At 39.6% G+C, this 9,080-nt stretch overlaps 1 protein-coding gene across 1 annotated transcript in view; it reads right to left on the reverse strand.

Moving 5' to 3' along the window:
- Positions 1-2,570, reverse strand: part of LOC110961858 (equilibrative nucleoside transporter 2-like) — a 28,500-nt gene extending 25,930 nt beyond the window's left edge. The window contains exons 1-4 of the mRNA XM_051946512.1: positions 2,426-2,570; positions 1,999-2,191; positions 1,751-1,864; positions 1,387-1,548 (exon numbers count right to left, since the gene is read on the reverse strand). The gene's annotated coding sequence lies outside the window, so the exon portion shown is untranslated. The remainder of the gene's footprint in view (positions 1-1,386; positions 1,549-1,750; positions 1,865-1,998; positions 2,192-2,425) is intronic.
- Positions 2,571-9,080: the final 6,510 nt, after the last annotated feature.

Genomic DNA, 9,080 nt, shown 5'->3' on the forward strand with positions numbered 1-9,080 from the left:
GGCTGTGTGTTTTGGATGGTTGTCCTGTTGGAAGACCCATGACCTGCGACTGAGACCAAGCTTTCTGACACTAGGCAGCACATTTCTCTCCAGAATGCCTTGATAGTCTTCAGATTTCATCGTACCTTGCACACTTTCAAGACACCCTGTGCCAGATGCAGCAAAGCAGCCCCAAAACATTACTGAGCCTCCTCCATGTTTCACCGTAGGGACAGTGTTCTTTTCTTCGTATGCTTGCTTTTTGAGTCTATGAACATAGAGTTGATGTGCCTTACCAAAAAGCTCCAGTTTGGTCTCATCTGTCCAAAGGACATTCTCCCAGAAGCTTTGTGGCTTGTCAACTTGCATTTTTGCAAATTCCAGTCTGGCTTTTTTATGAGTTTTTTTCAGCAGTGGTGTCCTCCTTGGTCGTCTCCCATGAAGTCCACTTTGGCTCAAACAACGACGAATGGTGCGATCTGACACTGATGTACCTTGGCCTTGGAGTTCACCTTTAATTTCTTTGGAGGTTGCTCTGGGCTCTTTGGATACAATTCCAACGATCCGTCTCTTCAATTTGTCATCAATTTTCCTCTTGCGGCCACGTCCAGGGAGGTTGGCTACTGTCCCGTGGGTCTTGAACTTCTGAATAATATGAGCCACTGTTGTCACAGGAACTTCAAGCTGTTTAGAGATGGTCTTATAGCCTTTACCTTTAAGATGTTTGTCTATCATTTTTTTTCGGATGTCCTGGGACAATTCTCTCCTTCGCTTTCTGTTGTCCATGTTCAGTGTGGTACACACCTTTTCACCAAACAGCAGGGTGACTACTTGTCTCCCTTTAAATAGGCAGACTGACTGATTATGAGTTTGGAAACACCTGTGATGTCAATTAAATGACACACCTGAGTTAATCATGTCACTCTGGTCAAATAGTTTTCAATCTTTTATAGAGGTACCATCATTTTTGTCCAGGCCTGTTTCATTAGTTTGTTTTTTTAAAATAATTATGTTAATCAACAATTCAAAAGTAATGGCTGTTTTTGATTATTTAATTTTCAATAAATTTTTATTTATTGTTACTTTTGTGAGTTTCAAGTGATTTCAGTGAGAATTGTGGGTTTTTCCTTCTTTAACTGAGGGGTACCAACAATTTTGTCCACGTGTGTATGTGGATGGGGGAGGGAAAAATTCATAGTGTCTCTGAGGTATTTGTATGCCTTAGGACTATGAAGATGTAGTGTCAGGGCGAATTCTCTGTTCTCCTTTGCGTACTCATGACCACGCCTGGCCATGAAGTCTAGTTTAAGATCTGAAATAGTATGAGGCAAAATTCACAAGTCACCTTCAATTATGACTAAAAGTTTTAGCTAATAAATACATTTCACAGTGGTAATTTCATCTTACCTGAGTAGAACTCAAGTCTGTCTTTGAGCTCTTCAGTAATGAGGTTCTTTTCACTTAATTGTGCTAGAAGACTCTTCACGTTGGTCTTCTTTTCACGCGCCTTGGCATTCTTTTTTCTCGCTCCAATATATTAACTCTTTCCAAAGCTCCGGAGAATCTGGCCTTTAAAGCAGTTGGGGAGGAAGGCATTACATAGCTGTGATCCCAGGATAAGGAGAGATGAACATTGTTTGAGTTATGTTTTACTAGCTGTATCACACATGACACAGGGCTCACATTATTTCTAAAAGTCATCAGCTGTCAAATCCGCTACCAGTCTCTAAAACCATTATGACATGCTTATATGTAAAATTGAAATACTTACATCTTTAGGCTGAGGTTCTGAATGTGAGGTTGAGGCCACCGGGTCATCCTGAGGAATCTCAGACAGGCTCTCCTCAGATCTTCTGGAGGCAGATGTGTTCCTGCTTTTTTCTGGCTAAAATGAAGACAAGACAGAAATAGATAGATAGATAGATAGATAGATAATCACAATTATAAGTAATTTATGCCCTGTAATCAATAGAATATTTCCCTTCAACAATGCTAACAGCCTTATTGTGATGCACCTACTCTTTGGAGGTGATCTGGAAACTTAAAGATGGATGGAATAACGCCATCTCTAAGGCGGACAACCTGTCCTGTCCTGTCGAAATCCTGCTCTCTGAAGTGTTCACTACACAGCACAGATGAGTCACTTGCTGTGAATTTCTCCCTCCTTAGAGCGATCTCCCACTTCTTCCTCACATTTCTGTCTTTAGGAAATCTTCAAAATGAAACAGGAGATCATCACAAAACAATCTTTAGAAAAAAATCTCACTTTCTTCCTTCTTCTTTCTATTTTATTCCTTAAAGTTTCTTAGAACCTCTCCCAAACAAAAGTTTTTCAAGCTAATGCAAATCTGTTGCTAATACACCTAAGTTGCTGTAATTCTGAATAAGCGAGCTGTTTGCAAATGACTACAGTCAGGTGTAATGTTGAAAAAACGTTTAATCCTACCTGTGAAAAGTTATTCCTTGAGCTCTGCTCGCTACCGTCCGCCTATTGGCACAGGAATACGCCGCACAGTGCTCCGGCATCGCTGAATCCACTGATCTATAAATATTTATTTATAGATCAGTGGCTGAATCACCATAGTAATGACTGGAGCGTACGGGAAGCTTGACCAGACTAAGATGGCGGCCGTATTTCTCGCTGCGCAGCGCCCCGAGCGGCATCTACTCTTTATTATGTCTATGGTGAGGAGGACAACCCAAACCAGCCAGGCAGCGGTGGCATTCGACCAGCACATCGACTTAGAGTCCTTTACTAAAACAGTTCTATTTAGAAATCAGTGACTTCCCAATATCCTTAGTATTTCCAGCAATGCCTATAAATTCCTGTATTTTGTGCAAAAACTCCTGTATATTTTGAAGCCTTTTGACGCACTGAAAATTAGTAATTTGTTCACTTTGTGAAAATTATGTGGAAAAGTACACTTTTGGTGAGATTTTTAAAAAGCCATGCATTTCATATCGTCGAATTGCTTTTCTCGAAACAATTTTGCCACGCTATTTCTGGGAAAATAGGCTACTTCATAAGTTTCAAACTGAAACATTTTGTTTTTGTCCTAAAGCTGGCGTTTTATAGCAAAATGTTCATGGAATTTTATTGTGAAATATATATTTCCTACAATACTCCTATATTTTCTCATAGAAGACTTTTATTTTGTCATATTTCTATCTGTCAAGTGCACTTGATACCCTGTAAATATTTTACTGGAACATGGATATTTGCAACTGAACCTACAAGTGGTGTAGCTATTGTAATGCAATTTAGCAACACAAACTTTTTTCTGGGTGGTGTATTTTATATTTTTTGGTAACACATTGGAGCAGTATTCCATTGTAAAAATAAATAAATACTTTCAATGGTTTCCTTCGTTATATAGTGCCTGTTTGTAACACTGTTTTGCTGTATCTCTGGAAGTATTTGGTCTAGAAAGTCATGGCTGGGCTAAAACTACTCAAAAATCTCCAGATTGACTGCAACTTCAACCTCTATTTGCAGTACTCAAGGCTGTCAGGCCTGTGAATTTTCCATCCCTCTTTACACTAAAACATAATTTAGATTTTTTTGACCACTGCATGTGCTGCTTTTCAATCCAACTGAATAATTTGAATTGGAGAAAAATTGTTTAAAACACTGATTTTCTTATTTGGCATTGGTTTGAATATTTTCTGGAGCCCATGCAAGTGAAACACTAATGCTGCAGAAAGTATGAAATTTTTTTAATGACACAATCACTGCATCAGCATTCAGCAATCATTATCACTGTGTGGGCTGTGATTGCCGTGAAAACATGCCTATATGTATATATATAAAATTTATTTTGATTTACTGCACATTTTAGCTTATTTTTGTTTATCTGTATTTAAGGTGGGAACTGTACTCTTTCTGCTATAGCAACCAACTTTCCCACTGGAGATTAATAAAGCATTTCTATTCTATAAACAGCGTTGTACAACATTAAAATGGACAAGTGTTTTTGTTAAAGACATCCAGTCACAACTGTTGCTCATCAGCTGGGCTCACTGTGATAATTCTGCCGGCACATCCACGGTACTACTAGTAAAACTACCTTTTAACACAGTGAAATCTTACCCGTGATCTTCTTTCTGCATTGTAATGTTTATTTACATACAGGAGAAGTTTGTGAACTTGATCTATGTACTTCTGCTCTGACTGTCACAGTCCACAACACATCGCTGACGACCTCTGCATCGTCTTCGGAGGGTTCCTCGATTTGTCTTCCTGTTTCTCTACAGCCAGCGTTTTTACCACAGTCTCATCTGCATTGATGCCAACACCTGAAGACTTCCTCCTCTCCAGAAGAGAGGCGCTGCAGACTGATGTGGTGTCCTGAAGTGTAACGGGGGACATCTTCAGTGGTCCAGACGGAACAATGACTCATGATACAAAGATACACGTTAAACTAAACAAATGTGTTTCAAAAAAGTTATCAAATAACACATATACCTCAGAAACTTCTTTAAATAGATCTCAAATCTGTTAACACTAATTCTGCAAATCAAGAAAGGACAGTTTTGTCAGCTTGACAAAAACCTCAGTGTTAAAGAGTATCACAAAGGCAGTAATCAACGTTCTTTGTTCACTGAGGATTCCTGCTCGGGACTCTGTGAGCTCATGTAAAAGGAGACGATCATGTGACTCATGTTCAGCTGCTTCAGTCAACAGGTTGTTTTAACGGAGAACAAAGAGGTATATAAGAAGTGATTTCTGCGGCTACTGCAAGAAAGCAATGCTTGTAGAAAACTCGTAAACGTATGCAATGTTTATTTTATTGATCAGTGCAGCTGCACTTTAGAGCTGTTAACTTTAAACTTCATATTGTGCATTTGGGACTGACACTGTCCCATAATGCAAGATATTACTTTAATGTGTGGCCAAGACAAAGTGAAATTAATGTTGTTCATTCATTATTCTGTTACAAATACCAGTAGAGTAATCTGTGTTCAATCTGCTGAAGCATCAACAGAGTAAAACAGCTTTGTCAGCAAATCAGGGCAAAACATATCTATGCATTTTCTGCATCACCAGCTGAGTACATGTTCTGCAGCAGCTCGACGCATACAGTGTGCGATACTGTGACTGCTTCATTCAGTCATTTTAGTAACTTTCAGCTCAACAGGTTTACAGATGAAACACTTTCCCTCAGCTGAGAATCTGTATCGCTCACAAATAATTGTCAGTGTGGCAATGCTATGTGCTTTGGCTCACTGCCAAATGACTGACAATGCCACCTGGGGGAACTTCACCCCCCAGGAAATCTGATTAGAGGGAACCACCACTCCAATGCAGGGAAAGGTCTCACAGGTACGTATGAGAGAGACAGACGTGACTCAAATATACACAAAATAGAATTTCAAACAGCTTAATAAAGAAAAAACACAGGGAGTCCGTCTGTGCCACTATGGGACGGCCTGAAGGGTTGCTGAGTAATTTGTGTATTTTAGGCAACAGGCCGTAAATGGTGTTTACAATATAAGAAAACATCTAATTCTGAGTCTGAGTTTCAACTTTTCATTATTTTCAAGGTAAGAGATTATTTCCATTTGAAAAGTAGTGGTGGGGGTCAAGATTTAACTTTCTGTAAAATTCAACATTAGAATGTCCTGCCTGTGTTTATTAGCACACTGAACACCAATATCACCACCGTCATCAGCTGGTTTGATGACGGCGTCTTTATCATTCATCAGTTCATGCAGTGCAGCCCTTCAGCTCAAGTTAGGTGATCTGGTGTGTGATTCGGTGACTCTCTGCGTAATGTTCCGCTCCACAACTCGACAAAAAGTGTTTATGGACACATTAGGGTCCGAGCACCAAATGGTGCAAAGACCGCACTGAAACCCATGGGTTTAGTATTTTTCATTCTTTGTCTGTCTTTTGAATCACAGTTTTGAAGACCTAAAAATACTGGAAAACGTGTGAAATTTTGCCCTCAAATCAGGACCAGCAAAAAAAAAAAAAAAAAAAAAAGATATTTTTGGGGAAATTGCATAGGTGTGTGCCAAAATAGCTCAATATCGCCACCTGGACAATTTTGAACAGGAAAACCCAGCATTTATTTAGCGCTGACAAAGATTTTAAAAAAAAGGGGTGGTGGTGGTGGTGGTGGTGGGGGGGGGGGTTGGTTGGCAATTCTTCTGCAACCTTTGACCAATCGCACTTGAAGCACTTTTTGCACTTACTACAGGTTTTTCCTTATGTCTGAATTCTTGCTTGTGTTGTACGTCGCTTTGGACAAAAGCGTCTGCTAAATGAAATTGTAGAATTGTAGAATTGTAGAACTACGGCCTGCACGTGTCACCTACAGCTATGAAATTTGGTATGCACATGTAACTCGTCAAAATGAATGAAAATGGACCTGACCACCATACCTTAACCACAACAGGAAGTTGGCCATTTTGTACAAATTTTGGACCAAGTTTTGTACATTTCCGAAAGATATAAAATCAGAGTAAACCTCAACAGATCTCAAATTTGGCCAGGATGTAGAGCAGGCATGGGTGATGAAACGTCATCAAAATGCTCTGCGAAAGTCTGAGGCGTGGAAAGAATTTCAATGTTTCGCCATGAAACAGGAAGTGCTGTGTAACTGACCTGTACATGCTCCAATTTGCCTCAAACTTTACAAATGCGATCAGAGTCCGGCCCTCATCACATCCATAGGCCAAAATACACTGTCAGTCACAGCGCCACCTGGTGGACTTGCTTAGATTCACAGAACAGTAAGGATGTGAGGACCCAACCAACGCTGCTTGCAGCCTGAACTCATTTTTGGATTGATATTGCTTTGGGATTTAAAAGTCAGAACAGGCCTGTCTGTAGCAGGGCTTATTGCTTAATTTTAAATTACTTGAAAAACTTATGAAGATCTTCTTTTAAATGGAAAACATTCAGCCAGCTGCAGGGCACAAAGTATAGTCCTTTTGACAAGAGGGAAACTCCTTAGAAGAAACATTCAGTCGGGTATATGGATGCAACCCCCATCTGCATTTCTTCCTCCTCTTCAGTCCGGATTTGTGTTTGTGTAAAAAACAAAAGAGGAGTCACTCGAGAGAAAATCACTTTCCATGGAAATGTTGTCACACCGGCAGTGTGAGGGAATTTGTGTTTCGTAACCTTAGTTTCTGTGTGGCCTCGCATGACTGTATAGTGGGATGGTGATGGTTGTTCTTTAAACTACCAGTGGTACACCTCTTTTCTCTGGTAGTCTTCAGTGTCACATACTGTTTCAACTTGATATTGAGTTTAGTCTTTCTTTATATGTATGAGTGAAGACTGTGATGGAAAGGTAGCTCCAAGCTTTTCATCTGGGGTTCTCTTTCTCTTCATCTGGGGACATTCTTTGGAAGAATGTCATGATGGAACTTCAGGATGATGTTTTCTGTATGGAAGAAAATAGAGTGCTGAAGAGAGAAGCTCTTCGGACATGTAATTCATGAAGCTGGTACATGGAAGAAGGACGAAGGCATCCAAGAGGTTCAAACAGACTCCTGCATGCTGCCCAACTCACAAGCATTTTAGTGCTTGACCTTTGTCAGACACAGTTATAATATACTCATAGTTAGCCAGTTTATAACAAGTGATGACATATTTCTCTTCTGTTTAACTTTTCCAGTACTGATATCTGGTCCTGGCGTTAGAGTACTTGTGTACCATGCACTTGTGGTAGCATCTGCTCCTGTTTAAAGTCTATCTGCAAACGCTTCTAACTCTCATTAAAGCTGAAGTTTCAAAGTGTTCAAACTAGATTTTGCCTTCTTTACAAACTGGGTCCAAGATTGCTTAATGAGTAAGATAATAAAACCAGTTTAACTTTGCATAGTGTAGTAACAACTCCTGTTAGACGTCTTGTGATCCCTAAGATTTACCTTCTGGCCTTTTGTGGAGATCCTCATATGAAAGATCAAAACCTCTGATCTACTTATTGTAGGTGTTTTTGTTCCTAATGTGCTTTGAAAAAAGACAGAAAAGTAGAATAACAGGGAAGAAAGTCATGGTAATGGATGAAAAATGAAACAATAATGTCACAGACTATGTGAAAGTATCCTTAGAGTAGTTTTTAAATGGCACAGGTCTCTGTTAGGATCAGTGTCAGAGTCCTCTCAAAATTATTGGAAGAACATTAGCTTCTGTCATCAAACTGAAGACACAGAGCTGCTCAGGGTGGATGGTTAAATCAGAGGTTGGTTCTGTGCCGATTAAACACCGAATGTAAAAATGTACTGCTGCTATTGTTTGATGCTCTGTACTGTAGGTTTTTAGTGTTTGTTTTGGTGTTTGGTTTAATATTGCTCATCAAACAGTGCACATTATGCAACACTAGACTTCTTTTCTTCAAATCTGACAAGTAATTCACATTAAATAGATTCACAAAGTGACATCATGGATCAGTGTGAAGAGCTCGACTCATGTCCCAGAGCTCAGATTAGTTCAGAGCTGGTTAGTCCTGCTCTGCATGTTTGATGCTGTAGCTTTGGCGTGGGAATCTGTGAAGCTCAACGGGATTCTTTTAATTCTGATTATTTTTGTGGTTAGGCCTCCTGAAGCCACTACCTGCATGTTTCAATACTACGCACTTAGAGAGCATTTATTTCCCCATATTCTGCACTAAGTTCATCCTATGGCATCTAATAATGTAAAAATATTTTGCCTGTAGAGATAAACACTTATAATATCACTTTAGCATGTGGCCTGATGCTTCGTTTTAGTTGTCAATAAACAAATTTTCAAACAAATTTAGTATCAGGCACACAGTTAGTGAGTTTAAGGGCTTCTACACTCTTGATTTGTCCAGCTGGTGATGCAGATTGTCTTTGGTAACAATCAGGACCAAAAAAATTGCAACTGAAAGTCATTTGGATAAGCAGAAGGCTCAGGTGCCATTTACCAGACGGGCTAAGAAAACATATAATTAATTTGAATGTAATCTAATGAGACTCCAAACACATCTGTCCCCTGTGAATTAAAACATACCAGTAATTTACAAGACTCAGAAACAAAAAGCCACAGCTGGTTGTTAAAGTGAGAGAGAGAGAGAGAGAGAGAGAGAGAGAGAGAGAGAGAGCGAGAGAGAGAGAGAGAGAGA

Source organism: Acanthochromis polyacanthus, chromosome 3 (assembly GCF_021347895.1).
Source record: "Acanthochromis polyacanthus isolate Apoly-LR-REF ecotype Palm Island chromosome 3, KAUST_Apoly_ChrSc, whole genome shotgun sequence".
In the NCBI taxonomy this organism is placed as follows: Eukaryota; Metazoa; Chordata; class Actinopteri; family Pomacentridae; genus Acanthochromis; species Acanthochromis polyacanthus.